The sequence below is a fragment of the Balaenoptera acutorostrata genome, chromosome 5 (genome assembly GCF_949987535.1).
Source record: "Balaenoptera acutorostrata chromosome 5, mBalAcu1.1, whole genome shotgun sequence".
NCBI classification, from domain to species: Eukaryota; Metazoa; Chordata; class Mammalia; order Artiodactyla; family Balaenopteridae; genus Balaenoptera; species Balaenoptera acutorostrata.
In genome coordinates this window covers 76549087-76565034 of record NC_080068.1, presented here as the reverse complement: position 1 = coordinate 76565034, position 15948 = coordinate 76549087, and positions in this window count along the sequence as shown.

The following is a 15948-nucleotide window of genomic DNA, read 5'->3' as shown; positions in this document are numbered from 1 at the left end:
CCACAATTACTTTCTCGTCAAGAAATCTCTATCTCAGCTGTGGATACATCCTTGCAGATAAATGCAACGGGTCAAAGGTAAGAAAGTGGGTACTTTCAAAGCGACTGGGTTCTGCTGTAAGTGGAGCAGGACAGCAGATGCCCGCAATGCCCAGCACCGCCAGCCCCCTCTCCCCCGGGAGCCTGCTGGCTGAGGTTTCAGGAAGGGCCAAGTCTGGGCTTCCCTGGAAGATCAGTAAGATCCACCCAGGTTCTGGTATGTCTAAATGGCCAATACTTTGCCAGGAGGTTTATCACTGTGTTTCTCGATAATAGCACCACTATGAACTTAAAAATATATGCACATAAATTACTAATATTTAAATGACACATCAGTTATTCTCCCTGTGTTTTCTTCCATCTGAGCATGCGCCTCGGTTGCCTTTGTGGGTTTCTTCCGTCCTTAAATGGAAGCTCATCCCAGGGCTTTGTAACTCACTCACTGACTCAATTACCACCCAGAGGATGAGGATTCCAGATCTCTCCCAAGCTCCTGATTCCTCTCTCCACCTGCTGAACCTCTCTTCTTGAACGTCCAATCCGTATCTCAAAGACAACATGTAGGGAAACAAAAATACCTCATTATTTTCTTCCTAAACCTACTGCCCTTCTGCATTCACCTTTGTGTGTGTATGTCTCAGTTTTTCAGTATAATACTTGATACTTTAAAAAAGAACATGAGGGCTTCCCTGGTGGCACAGTGGTTAGGAATCCGCCTGCAAATGCAGGGGACACGGGTTTGAGCCCTGGTCCGGGAAGATCCCACATGCCGCCGCCGAGCGACTAGGCCCATGCGCCATGGCTGCTGAGCCTGCGCTTTAGAGCCCGCGAGCCACAACTACTGAGCCTGTGTGCCACAGCTACTGAAGCCCGCCTGCCTAGAACCCGTGCTTCGTAACAAGTGAAGCCACCGCAATGAGAAGCCTGCACACCGGAACGAAGAGTAGCCCCCGCTCGCCACAACTAGAGAAAGCCTGCGCACAGCAACAAAGACCCAACGCAGCCAAAAATAAATAAATAAATAAATAAATAAAAATTTAAAGAAAATAAAAAAAATAAAAAAGAACATGAGTTATGTAAGTTATGAAGCATAATTATAAAATACATATTCATGAAGCTTAACTCAGGAATTAACACATTAACCAATATTGTTGCATCTGTGTAGGACTTCACAGTCCCAACTTCTTGACTCCTTCTTATAGTGTATTCACTTCCTATTGCTGCTGTAACAAATTACCACAAATTTAGTAGCTCAAAACAACCTAAAAAAAGTCTTGCGGTTGTGAAGATCAGAGGTGTAAAAATGATCAGCAGGGCTGCATTCCTTCTGGGGGCTCTAGGGGAAAAGCTGCTCCCTTGCCTTTTCCAGCTTCCAGAGGCTGCCTGCATTCCTCGGCTCAGTGCCCCTTCTTGCATTTTCAAAGCCAGCAGGGTAACATCTTCAAATCTCTCTCTCTCTCACTTCTGTATGGTGTCTGAGATAACACAAAGCATCAGATTCTCAAATCAGACTCATATGAATCCGAAATCTCATCCACTGTTAAGCTCTACTGATAATTTAAAGGATACAGGTAACTTTGAAGCATAGGTGAAGCAACGGGAGGTCTGAGACCATTAATATCGTTCTTCACATCCTTTCTTACCACATTGGATGCACCCTGGGCCCAGATTAATATAAGAAGTCTCTAAGCAGTGTGTGAGATTCATGTCACTTATACAGGAGGAGGTCATTTTGAAAATAAAATGTCTCCATCTATGCTCCACCAATCCACAGATCTCAAGTTTGTTTACCATGATCAATTCTAGACAACAGATATATCCTGCTAAAAAGCAGGATAAGGACCTTTCCATTCACAAATTCCATTAATTCATTTGCCAAGGTGTCTGTCATGAGTATGTTTACAAGGAGATTTAGACCCTGTTCTTTTTTTCCTGGAGTCATTTCTCCTCATTCCCCAACTGGAGAGAATGAATTACAGACCTGCTGCATAACCATTTATTTCCTGGTGTCTTTGATTAATACGTATGGTGTGAGGTAAAAAAATCCAATGTAATTTTTTTCCTATATGGATAATCAGTTGTCCCAGTAACACTCATTGAATTTCATGAAAAAATTTTTATAGACTATAGTCTATATAATATTCAGTCTTTGAAATATGTAATGTTTGGAGATGAGTTTTGAATTGGTATGTGGTCGAGTTTTGAAATATTTTATATGTATTGAGGAAGATGGTGTAATTTTTTTTTTAATATTGTGTTTTCTTTAACTGTTAAAGATAGGGTTTTTTTTTAACTGCCTAGTAAATCAAACTGTGTATTTTTCAAGTTTTCACTTTCTAAATTTTCACACAGATTTATTATATTCTTGACTTCTGAATAACTGAGATAGATGTGTTGAAATCTCCCAATATGTTATATGTCAATATTCTTCTGTGGTCCTATTGATTTTTTTCTAGGTACATGAAGGTTTCATTATTGAGTGCATACAAGTTTAGAATTATTCCGTATCCTTGGTGAATTTATCAAAATATAGTGACCATCCCATTCCCTATTAATGCCTTCATCTCTAAGTTTACTTTGTCTGCTATTAATATAACTTTACCAGCTTTATAAAGTTAATATGTGCCTCACCTTTAAAAAAAATCTTTTTACTTTCAACATTTGTAAGTCCTTATGTTTAAGTGTGTCTCTTGTAAAGAGACTATAATTAGTTGTCTTTTCTTCCAGTCAAAAAAGTCTTCAGTTGTTTTAGTTAATTTACATTTATGGTGATTACTGACATATATGAACTCGTTTTTATCATTAATTTTTTTCTCCTTTTCTTTTAAAAGTTGATTGTGTTTGTGTTTATCATTGTTTCTTATTTCCTTTCTTCCACCTACTGGATTGAATGTATGGATGCTATTCCTATTCTTCCATCAGTACATTTGAAACATCATTATTCATATTTTAAAAGTATGAATAAGTAAGTAAGTTCATGTCTTGGCCCTGTCTCCTGAACAAAAAATTACTTTAGAACATTTTAATTTCAGTCACTCAATTTTTCTTTTTCTGGAGATGTTTTTTTCCTCAGTTCTTGAAATATAGTTTGTTGGCTATGCAACTTTAGACTGATAGTCATTTCTCTCAGTGTCTTTGAGATTTTATTTTACTGTCTTTTGGCTTCCATTATTGCTATGAGATGTTGGCTATAAGTCTAATTGTCATTTCTTTGTAGGTAATTTGTCTTTTCTCACTGCCTGCTTTTAAGCTCTTCTCTTTTTCTTTGGTGTTCTGCAGCACTATTACTATGTGAGTAGGTGTGAATTTCTTTTTATTATTCTGCTTGGTACAGGTTGTGCTTTCTATATATGTGGACTTCTGTCTTTCATCACCTTTCTGGAAAATTCTCAGCCTTTATATCTTTAAATATTGCCTCTCCTTCATTATTTCTAGGTTTTTTTTTTTTAATTCCAGAACTCAAAATAGGTGCATGTGAGACCTCTTGTTCTATTTTTAATATCTCTTAATCCTTTGTTCATATTATCATTTCATATCCCTCTTCTGCTGCATTCTGGAAAATGTTTTAAAATATATCTTCCAGTTTACCAGTTCTCTCTCTCTTTACCTGTGTCTAATCTATTGTTCCACCCATCTATTATGTTTTATATTATAATAATTTTTACTTTGAAAAAGTTATATTTGGTTATTTAAGTTTACCTGTTAATTTTAATATGCTTGTCTCTTCTTGACTGCTTATTTTTAATTCCACCTTTCTTTTTTAAAATCCAACATATACATTTAAAAAATATTCTGTATCAGATAATTCCAAGTTCTGAAATATTAGGGGGTCTAAATCTATATTTTGTTGTATCTGCTGACTCTCACTTATGGCATTTTCCCTCCTAAGTGTGTTTGTTTGTCTTTATGGTGAGGTCATATTTGCTTGAAGATACTTTTTTTTCTGAGAGGATATTCATTTGCCAGGGGATCTAAAATACCTGTGGCAATTTTAGCCTCCTTCTAGTTTTTCCCAACCTAATGTGAGGGCTTGCAGTTCAGCTCTCTATCCTTGCAACTAGTCCAAGGCTTGGACTCACCAAGATAGGACTTGATGGCAAGTTTTGCATTTGTTACTGCTACAGTTTTCTTTCTTTTTTTCTCTCAAAAATTTTCCCTCATCTTGAGATCCCAGTAATGCATTGAAAATTATGTTTTATGCATGATCTTCTTGGTTTATAGTGGAGGACCTGGCAGAGCATCTAGACATGAACTTGTATTTGCTTTTTAGTGGAAATGCCACTAAATTAGACCTGGCTATTACCCTAAATATACTTTCAAACATATCTCCCTCAGTTTTTCCAGGTCTGGCCAGAGTAATTTCTCTTGGATTACTCAGAACCTCCCACCCAGTCTCTGTTTCTCCAACTCCATACCTTCTACTGTATCCCCTACAGAATCACTAGATTTAGTGCCTAGAGTGACCTGTTAAAAATGTGAATCTCATAGACGCCTTTTCCCTGATAAACATCATTTAATGGCTTCCCAGCATGTTCTGAATAAAATGAAAATTCCTTAGCCTTGTACACCTGTCTCCATCTCTCTCTCCAGCTTCTCAGGTGCCCCTTTACCCCTTGCTCCTCCATGACCAAGCTCATGGCCTTTCCACAGAATGTTCTCTGCCCTCTTTCAGGGAAAAATGACCTCTAGCTAGACATAAGCTATCAGATCCTTTTATTTGGAAGTCTATTTCTTCTTCTTCCTACATAACAACTCTCCTCTAGAGGCCAATCATTTTTCAACCCACGACATTTAGTGAGAGTTGAGTATTACACAAGTGTGAATGAAAGAAGAAATCCCCAAAGTCAACTTTAATATACTATATAACCAATCTATTACTGAAAAAAAGTTGTTTTTAATTGCAGAAAGAAATATCCAAGGATGAAAACTTAATTCAGTTCTGATCCTTGAAATCTGAGCTTTTTAATTAAAAAATGAAACTATGGAAAGACACCTCCTCCAACACCAATACGTTTTAGACTGTCAGCCAGGCTAAGGTATGCATAATGTTCAGTGTGAAGGGGCTGTTTGACAAGTCTAATTTCTTAGCTTTCTGCAAATTTGCCCTGTGACTTAAGAACTGTGTGGAGGCCTGGGCTCCCCAAGTAAAAGCTAATCAATATATTAACTCTCAAACTATGTTGGGTGAATTGAGTAAAAACAAAAAAGATATTCTATTTATTGGAAGAAAGGAATCAACTTGAATTTTTGCATCCCATAAATAGAACAGCCAATTGAATAACTAAATTATTCCCTATTCTCATTGTGCAGCAGACTCATAGTGAGTAGACCACCCAGAGGATGAATTTAGACTCTGGAGTAGGTGAGAACATGGCACATTGGGCAACTTACTTAAATTCTGAATCTTCTCATAGGGTTGATGTGACCGTTAAACAAGGTAACACATGGCAAACAGGTGCCACAGTACCTAACACAAAATAGGAACTTAAGCATTATTCAGAAAGACCCTCCACACCGAAGAGTGTATTATAAAATTAACTGTCACGTTGTGACCTTTATATTCAAGGGAATTTTTAAAAATCTACAGCAAAAGCTTAATGCAAATAAGTTAATGTTTCATTGACAAAAAGGTGATCACAAAGTTACCTTGAGTGAATCAAAAACCCCAAATTCACTAGTTATCATTAACTTTATATAATATTCTCCTAAACAGAGTGTTTCTTGTGTGAATATTTTTCCTTATTTCTTTTCTTATTCCTTTTCTTATTTTTCCGTCTTATAATGAAGCCTCTGAGGTCTAGCTATGCCATCAAGATGTTAGAATATTTTCATTCAATTAAATTATGTAAGGTGAAAATGAATGATGGTCAGGAGGCTGATGGCCAGTGTAATTCTGGTGAGGAATTATGTTTCACGCATTGGTTTATTTAGTTAGAATTTTCTTTGGGTAATAAAAATAGTGTTATATAAAAATTAGTTGTCTCTAACCTCACACACACTGCCATAAATGACTCTGGCAAATCCTACACTCTGAGAGACAGTGACAAGTCTCCCAGAAGGCAATTTTACAGTAAAGTGGGGCTATCCCAGACCTGCACAGAATGACTTCTTTTGGACAGCTGAATATTCCAGACAGCTGATTTAAAATAACAAAACAGTGAACATTTCAACTATTTGGATGTGAACATTTCAACTATTTGGATTTGAACATTTTCTAATTGTGTCATACACTTATTTTTTTTCTTAAACAGGTTGCATAAGGATTATGGTGCAAACTTTTCTTCATGACACATTGTGACGTGGATGTTAAGGAATCAGATCCAGATCTTGGTATTTGAATGATTCCTTCCATGTTACTCCTGGATTCACTTTTCTTCTTATGAATTGGCCAAAAGCACAAGATATAATAATTCCAGGGACTTCCCTAGTGGCGCAGTGGTCAAGAACTGCCTGCTAAGACAGGGGACGCGAGTTCAAGCCCGGGTCTGGGAAGATCCCACATGCTGTGGAGCAACTAAGCCCATGCGTCACAACTACTGAGCCTGTGCTCTAGAGCCCGCATGCCACAACTACTGAGCCTGTGTGCCACAACTACTGAAGCCCGCGTGCCTAGAGCCCGTGCTCCACAGCAAGAGAAGCCACTGCGATGAGAAGCCTGCCCACTGCAACAGAGAGTAGCCCCCGCTCCCCGCAACTAGAGAAAAGCCCATGCAGTAACGAAGGCCCAACACAGCCAAAAATAAATAAATACATACATAAATAAATAAAAATTCCAATGACCAGCCACAGGACATTGTTTTGGCAGGGATACTCTCCAGATCAGCAAAGACAAAGGTCTCAGCAGACTAATCTTGCACCACCTTTGCCTCTTGCATTTTTTGCAGAGTCCTCCGTGATCTGGCCTCTGTCATTCAGTGTGCCACCAGGAAAGGAACTCAGGGGACCGGTGAGGAGGTGTTGAGAACCATGGCCCTTGTCTTTAGCAGTTTCTGTGGGTCAGTTGACTGTAGTTTGCAAATCCAGAAGGATGTCCCTCAAAATGTCCCTCAAAATGTCCAGGTCAGAAGGATGTCCCTCAAAATGTCCAGGTCACAAACTCATTGTTAGTGCAGGTGTGTGACAGCATTTCTCCTCTACATGCCAAAAGGTAAGGAGGGGGTGGTAAAGTTAGTAAAACTGGCCTTGGTTGCTGCCATTGCTGCATTAACTTGCATCCTAAATGGGAGGAGAGAGGAAATGAAAAAATCTAAATTTAAAAAGGGGATCTAAGGCAGGGGCTGGCAAACTATGGCTTGGAGGCCAAATCCAGCCTGCTACCTGTTGCATATAACCCACAATTAAAGAATGATTTTTATGTTTTTCATGGTTGAAAAAAAATAAAAAGAAGAATATTTTATAACAATTGAAAATTGCATGAAATTCAAATTCCAGTGTCCACAAATAAAGTTTTATTGGAACACAGCGATGTCCACTCATTTATGTTCATCTATGGCTGTTTTTGTGCTACAACATCAGAGTTGAATCATTACGACAGAGACCATATGGCCCGCAAAGCCTAAAATATTTACTATCAGGCATTTTTTACAGAAAAAGTTTGCTAACCACTGGTCTAGAAGAATAAATTTTCTTTGTCTTCTGCTTAGAAATTTCTTTTATTGGACAGAGAAGTAGGGCTATTTCCATACTCATAAAAGCCCACCCACTCTTATAAATAATGATGAAGAATTATCCCAAAATCTCAGGGTGGAAATACCAAGAATGTATATGTGTGTTTATGTGTACAGAAACTAGGCTCTAGTTGCTCCACAGCATGTGGAGCACTTAAGTATTTAAAATACCTAAGTGTATTTCAAGCTGACCACCACATGTGATGATAATTATGAACATAAATTGTTCTTGTAAAAGGATAATATTTATTAAGTTATGTCAGTAATTTAAACAACATATCTCAATTTTTGTAGCCTTTCCCCTAGCCAGCCAAGGGCATCCATTTTCCTCAGGGTGTTCATAATTTGTTAAAACAGGAAAAAAAGAGAAAGAAAAGGTCAATGTCCTGGTTTAGACTACCAATATGGCATTTTTCTTTTTAAAAGTTCATAGAGAGACAATGGTCTTGAGAATCTTGAGGATTTTTTAAATTCCTTAAGCTCTCCTTTACTCATTAAGAGCTATGTCTGTGTGACTTCAGGCTTATGGTAAGTCATTGGTAGAAATAACTCAGTAAATCATGTAAGGAAAGACCTTGACCCATGGGAAAAAGGGAAAGCATCCCCCATCGGGCCCCAGTGGAGTATGGGTAACAGCAGGGTACACATTTAAGAAGCAGCTGGTGAGACAGGTGTGTTCTGGTTGCTCCTTTCCAAACCCAAGTCCCAGAGAAAACAGAGAGATGGGAAAAGGTGTCAGAAAATTCAGAGTAAAGTCAAGAGCAGAGTAGGGTTTGCCTCTTTTTCTATTTGGGACTCTTGGGAGAGACAGCCATGATGTGTGGTCTTGCTCCGATGTGAGGAAGCCAGTTAAAATGTCAGTGAGGGTGAACAGGCAAAGAGAGAGATTGAGCTAGCATCCTGGAAACTCTCTTGGGTGCCTGTGTATTGTGGAGGGATCTAAAAGGTCCCTCATACTGAATGGAGAAACCTGGAAAACGGCTGATGATGCTGGCTGGCAGGCTTTCCGTGTTGAGGGTGATTTACCCCGTAGCCAAGGGCCAGGGATCCACCACGGCCCAAGACGAGCTAGACCTGAGGCAGGGGGTGGCAGGGGCGGGGGCAGGGTGGAGATATTCATAGCTCCAGTGAGAGCCAAGGCAGGGCCAGGAAAGGGAGAATACCTCATGTGCTTGCCAACTACAGACGTCTTCAGTGGACCAGCGCCCTGGCGAAAGGTAACAGCGAAGATCTGGAGAACTGCATGTGCCTTCCAGATTCTCTCTCCTGCCCTGGAGAGCTGAGGCAAGCTACTTCTCTCCTCCACCCCTTACAGTAAGGGATAGGACCAGGGGCCAAAACAACCCTGAGAAAGAGATGAACTGCAACTGAATAAATAACTCAGAGGAAGCAGTCTTAAACTAGAAGAGCCTGATACCTTTATTTAACTGCTTTAAGTCCATGCACGACTCCTACCCATCCTCCCCCCGCATGCATACCTAGCAAGGTCAGGACTGAAGGAGCAGTTATGGAAAATGGGCAGCCACCTTTACTTAGAACACAGGAATAGTAATGTGCTAAATATTTTGATTCTTCTGTTTTATTCAGCGTTGTGATGCAGTTTTGTTCTAAGTGGTGACTTTCAAATGTTTTGATCGTAACCCTCAGTAAAAAAAAAATTTATATCCCTGTCTAGAACATATATACTTACACAGATACCTGAAATAAAATGGTGGGAAATCAAACTTACCTTTACTATGGTGACATACTTTCTATTTTGTATTCTATTCTATCTTTTAACAAATGCCATTTATGTCCCTGTAAATTGATTTCATGATCCACCCAACATTGTGACCGACAGCTTGGAATGTACAGTCCTAAAGGCCTAATGAGGTAAATAAAATATTTGTCCCTTCATGATATAGCCACAGATGCTGTGCTTTCATATCGTTCTATTTTGATAATTTTACTGCCCCTCTAATTGCAGGCAGCAGTCATTTATTAAAGCTGTCCCCATAATATTTATTGTAGTAGTCAAGATGCTTTCAATTATATGTGATCAAAACCCAACCCAAACTGGCTTAAGCCAAAAGTGAATGTATTGTCTCCTGTAACAGAGAAGATCAGGATATGGCAAGCTTCAAGCACAGCCAGATCCGGGACTCAAACATTTTAGGTCTCTCCCTTTGATTCTTTTCTTGCCTGTGTGAGTTGGCCTTATTCTCAGTTAGGCCTTCTCTACAAGATAAGGATCATGTCTTCGACTGCCCCAAGCAAACATCTCCACTGTTCACAATCTACAAAGAAGGGAAGCCTTCTGCAAATCTCATGGAAAGACTCTGATTGGCCATGCTTGAGTCAAGTGCACACCCCTGAACCAATCACAAAGTCCAGGAAGACAGGAATTCTTATTGCTTCACTAAGGTCTCATGCCCAACGCTTGGCCAGGAGTGGAGTGCCATGATTGACAGTTCTTCCAGGCTCACATGGAATGGGGGGAAATGGGGTATGTTATTAGACTAGGGGGAGGAATTCTGCTCAGGCAAAATGAAAAATCAAGAGGATGGATAGAGTACATATAGGAAGATAGGCCCTGTGTGAGGGTGTAAGCCACTCTCTTATCAATAAAATAAGCTAAATTTAGTACCAGACTTTGTAAATTTTTATGTCTTCTTAGGAAGACAAGAGTGCTGTGTGACAGGGTGGGGGCAGTGAAGATTATTTCCTGGATTTCCCCTGTCTTCAAGAGGGCTGAGGTTGCCAAATAGCTAAGTTCTAGATGGAAGACGCAAAATGGCACATAAACTAAAGAATTACTGAATCTTAGTTTTTTAAATACTAAACTGGAATAACCACGCAGACTGCTACAAATGTCATCTCTACTTCAAGCCCAGTTCATGTGGAGAAGCCAAAAAAAGATGCCAAGGATGAGTTTTCTTCTTGTCCTTGGTTACAAAAAATATGTTAAAGAAATATAAAGTGGAGTGATTGTACAGAATGAATGGTTGCATAAGAGCAGATGGAGGGTCCTTCCCTGGTGGCGCAGTGGTTGAGAGTCTGCCTGCCAATGCAGGGGACACGGGTTCGAGCCCTGGTCTGGGAAGATCCCACATGCCGCGGAGCAGCTAGGCCCATGAGCCACAATTACCGAGCCTGCGCGTCTGGAGCCTGTGCTCCGCAGCAAGAGAGGCCACGATGGTGAGAGGCCCGCGCACCGCGATGAGGAGTGGCCCCCACTTGCCACAACTGGAGAAAGCCCTCGCACAGAAACGAAGACCCAACACAGCCATAAATAAATAAATAAAAATAATTTAAAAGCAGATGGTGGAACAGACAAAGCAGAAGGAATTCCGAAGCACAGTTCCGAGGATAAGATGAAGGGCACATTACGAAGATGACACTGTTGACCCACTTGCTGTAGGAGTGTGTACCACGGAGTTCATCTTCCATGCTGCATATTGATTGTGTCTGTTACATCCAGTTTCTCTGGCTGGTGCCCTCAAACAACTCCCAGCAGGTGTTTGCAAGCCAAGGTCAAGTGTGCATTCTGTATTCCTGAGACAGTGGAAACTTAGTTGACCCACAGGGGTGGAAATTAGGACCTTTGCCTCACTGACCCTTATGTTACCCACAGAGCTAACAAAATACAGGCTATTTAAATAAAGGAGAAAACTTAAAAGATACCTTTGACAGCCATTGTATAGCAGCTTTCAAAAGAATTCCATATGATTTACAAACTTTAAGGGCGACAAAATTTTTCAAAACATTCTGTGTGGCTGGTAAGGATGAGAAGGGGAGTAAGAAAATAAGACAAGCACCCTCTGTGTTTTCTTTCTCCCCTGTAAATCTTCCCCCCACCAAAAGAACACATGGCCGCCAAGCAGCAACTTAACCATTTTTTCCAGGATCAGTTCACTTTCCGTGCTGCTCTAAACCCTGCTGAAAGCCAGCTCCTTGGGGAGCCCCAGGAATTGGGGCTAGCCTCTCTTCAGTCTGCAAGCACTCAGAAGGAAATGCCCCTTGCTGAGAAAGGGGTCACGTTGGTGGGGGGAGGAATCCATCTACTGTCAAGGAAGTTTCAATTAAATACGGATGCCAATTAATTTAATTTATATTTCTGCATGAAAAATATCATTCTATTATACATGCACTGAAAGGATGCCAGGAGCCCAGGTTAATAAATTACATCTCTACTGACATAATATGGAATCACAGACTAATGGGAGACTTATTAAATGCCCACCTGGGCTTGGGGCTACACCTTGTAGAAATCCAGCTGCAATAAGGTCTGTCCAGCAGGGCCTGTCCCTACCCTGTGATCATCTGACACCACCCTTCTTCCCTCTGCTCCTAGCTTTAGTGCACGTCTCAGGAGAACGACTCCAAAAATGAATAATCAATATTCAATTGCCAGTGGTTATGAATGGGTACATTGAATGAATAAGGGAATGGATGATGGAGAACTGTAAATAACCCACTCAAATTAATCAGGGCATAGGCCTATACTCGTTAGCAGGAAACGTGCCATGATTATTTCACTATAGATTCAAACCAGCTGGTAGTAGGTAATACCTACTGGTTCTGAAGCCCTTACTCTGAGCCAGACTTGCTCTGTGTTTTATTTTGAATCCTTACAACAATCCTGCAAGGTAGGGGTTAATCCCTCCCACTCCCCTCATTTTAGAGACAGGGAAGCTGAGGTTTCAGTAGTGGAAATGACCTTGCTGAAGGTCACGTGATCAGAAAGAGACACACGCAAGCCCAGACTTGTCTGACTCAAAACTGGAATGTTCTTTCTACTGTGCTGGCTGATTTTCTCTACATCACAGTTCTAGTCTCTTGGACAAGTGTCACCACTGTCTCCATGAGGGACTGGCTGTTGACTGCCCTATTCTAGGCAGTGCTGATACTCTGGACCGTTCTTGATGAGCTACTTTTACAGTTAAATCACCAGGAGTTCACTCTACAAATATCCCCTGCCCTGGAAATTCACCCTGATCGCCACTGACCCAGCTCGGAGATATTCAACTTGCTGCAGCTTTATATGGTGGTGAGGCGGGTGTCTCAATTGTCACAAGTCCTCAGCCAGTTGTCTATTGTTTACAGTCAGTTACACTCAACATTTACTGAGCACTCACCATGTACCAGGTGTTCTGCTAGGTCCCAGGACACAATAATGAAAAAGGAGAAGGAGAAACCAATGGAGAAGAGGATAGATGCCCTATCACAGAATTACCATGAGGTATGGTAAGTGCTTAGAATTATTGAAGGAAATTGTTCATTTCATCATTTATGCAATCATTCACTATTCCCTTTATGACTATTTATCTTCTGAGTCCCTGGAATGTGCCAGGCAACAGGTCCACTCTATCATGGGTGAGCCAGGGCTCTGGTGGAGGCCACCAGCCTGAATCTGCCCACCCCCTCCTTCATCCCATCCCAGACTCCATCTTGCACTGCAGGGGCCTCTCATGTCCATGTTTGGACATCCTAGCCTGCCTTTACAAGTTTTTAACCATCTCCCGCTAGAACCACTTATGACCTGGAACAAGCTTTTGCGAACCCTAGAAGCCAGCTTGGGTCTGTTTGGGTAGGGAGTGCTGGGGTCTTAAGGCCCAGAGAGTGGTAAAGAAAGGGAGGAAACAGGCTTTGGGTGGGCCAGTCCCGTTGGCTGTATTCATTCATTCCCCTGTGGGTATGGGCAAGGGCAGAGAAGGCCCAGAGGGGTACAGAGGATGGGCCTCAGACCAGCAGCCTCTGCATCACCTGGGAACATGTTGGAAATGCAGAATCTCAGGCCCCTCCTCAGACTCTGGGAATCAAAATCTGCATCTTAACACCCCAGGTGATTCTTGTGCACTTGTGGTTTGAGAAACACTGCTCTAAGGGCCCTATGTCTAATCCCCTCTTCACAAACAGTCTGAGGCTAAGGAACAGGGCAGAGGGAGGGCACAGCTCGGGGCTGGGCTGCCGGGGTCTGAGAGTACACATCTGGGCACCTTGTATTCTCTAGTGGTGAATAAATGCCAAAGCAAATTTGAGAAAAAATACTGTTTCAGTAACTCCGATTGACGGGTTCCTGGATTAAGAGATTTATAGTGAGTGATCCAAGCAAGAGAATTCCATCAAGTCACAGGCAAAGTAATTAAAGGAAGGTTAGTGATAATACATCACTCCAGGAAGAAACTGGAGGGAGGGCTGAGAAACTTTTTGTTTTCTATTTTATTTCTGGATCCAGTGCACATAAGCTGGAGGGGATTTCCATAGACAAAGTTAACTGTCCTTTTTTACTTATTTTTTCCCTTCTGCATCCCATTGGCCTTTTCTCCCCCTTTCCTTAGGACATTTTAGTTCCCCACCCTTTCTGATGCATCCATTTTGTCCTGTTTTTCTTCACTTCTCTGCATTTGCTTTTCTTAAATCTTTCACTCTGCTCCAAAGAACATAAAACAAAGAGAAGTGAATGGGACAAGGTTGAGAAATATGGTCTGGTGCCAGTTTCATCCTGCTACCCATTCCTAGCTACTAAAAACTTTTTTTAAAAATGTAATTTTTATTCATGTATAAAAATAGAAAGAATTGCATTTCGATTTTGCCAATACCCTTCACCCAGTTACAATTATCAACATATTGCCAATTGTGCTTCAGCTTCTCTATCCTATCTTCACATCTCCATTTCTCCCCTCCCTTTTATTTCTCCCCTCCTTCCCTCGCTCTTTCTTCCTCCCTCCACTCTCCTTCTCTCTACTCTTTTCTTCTCCATATCCTCCTCCTTCCCCCTCCTTCTTTCTCTCCCCCGTCCCCTCCCTCCACTCTCTCTCTTTTTCTGGTGTTTATTAAAGCAAATCCCAGACATCATATCATTTAACTCATTTCCTATAGCATTTCCCGGAGGCCGGGAGGGCCACAAGAGAATGTAAGCTGAGGAAATGATCTCTTATGATTGCGTTCTTCTCCAAAGTATGGAATTTGTGTTACTGAGATAAGGGAAGATATAGAATTTCTTAAAACCTCGACAAAATACCCCAGATGGTGCAGATTTTATTTTCCATCTCCATGTCCTCTCCCTAGAGTCTTTGAGGGGGGTCTATAAGAACTTTTTAATCTTCCTTTACCATGAAAGTAGTAATACAATAACAGCAACCTTGGATGTTTATAAACCTTTAAAAAGAAGGGTATGTTCTCTTCCTGTTTGCAAACAGCATTCTGAGAGCATCACTTTTGCAGTATAAATTTGTCAGTGCAGAACTTGAGGAGATCTTCTATGACAAGGAACCAAACACATTCCCCCCCCAACCCCGTGCAAGCCCCCAGAGCTGATTGTTGTGATGGTATAAAGTTGCTTCAGATCAGGACCTAGATAAGAAAGCATGGTGTACAGTTGCTTTAATGTTCACACACATCAGATCTAAGGAGTATCAAGTAATTTGGAGGTTTGGTTATTTTCCATTAGTAAATATCCAACTAAATTTGAGTAAAATGTCTTCTAAATAAGTCAGATAGACAGGAGTTTGAATGAGGGAATTAATTATAGCTGGTGTCCTAAGGAAAAGAATCCCACTGTGGCATAGAGAATGTAATTAATGGGAGGTAAGTGCCAACAAATCATTCCCTAAAATATTAATGCTATCAAAGAACAGCTGGATAATGAGAGAAACTTGACCCTTGGGGGACTAGCAGAGGTTGCTGTAGAACTTTAGGTAGTTGTGATGTCATGGAATTCCTCTAAATTTAACAAAAATAATATTAAGAGGTGTGGTTCTGGGAAAGTTATTAGCAGTAAACATGTCTTTGTAGTTTTATCATCTTATTACGATCACTATATCTCACTGTTTCTGTGGTTCTACATGACTTTCCTCCTTAATTGCTCAGGGTTTATACAATCCAAACAACACTCCTTTAAAAAAAAAAACACTTAAAAAACCCCCCTTTACGGTGTTTTGTGACCACCTAGAGGGGTGGGATAGGGAGCCTGGGAGGGAGAAACAAGAGGGAGGAGATGTGGGGATATATGTATATGTATAGCTGATTCACTTTGTTATAAAGCAGAAACTAACACACCATTGTAAAGCAATGATACTCCAATAAAGATGTTAAAAAAAAAACACAACCCTTTAGGGCTGGCAAGGATTTTTTTTTTTTTGTACGTAAAAACAGAGTACCTAAGAAATTTCTGCAAAAACAATTTCCCATATGCTTAAGTTCTTTAAGTCAAGAAAAACTGTCTCATTGTTTGTGGATAAAAGTCTGAACTTAATTTGGTT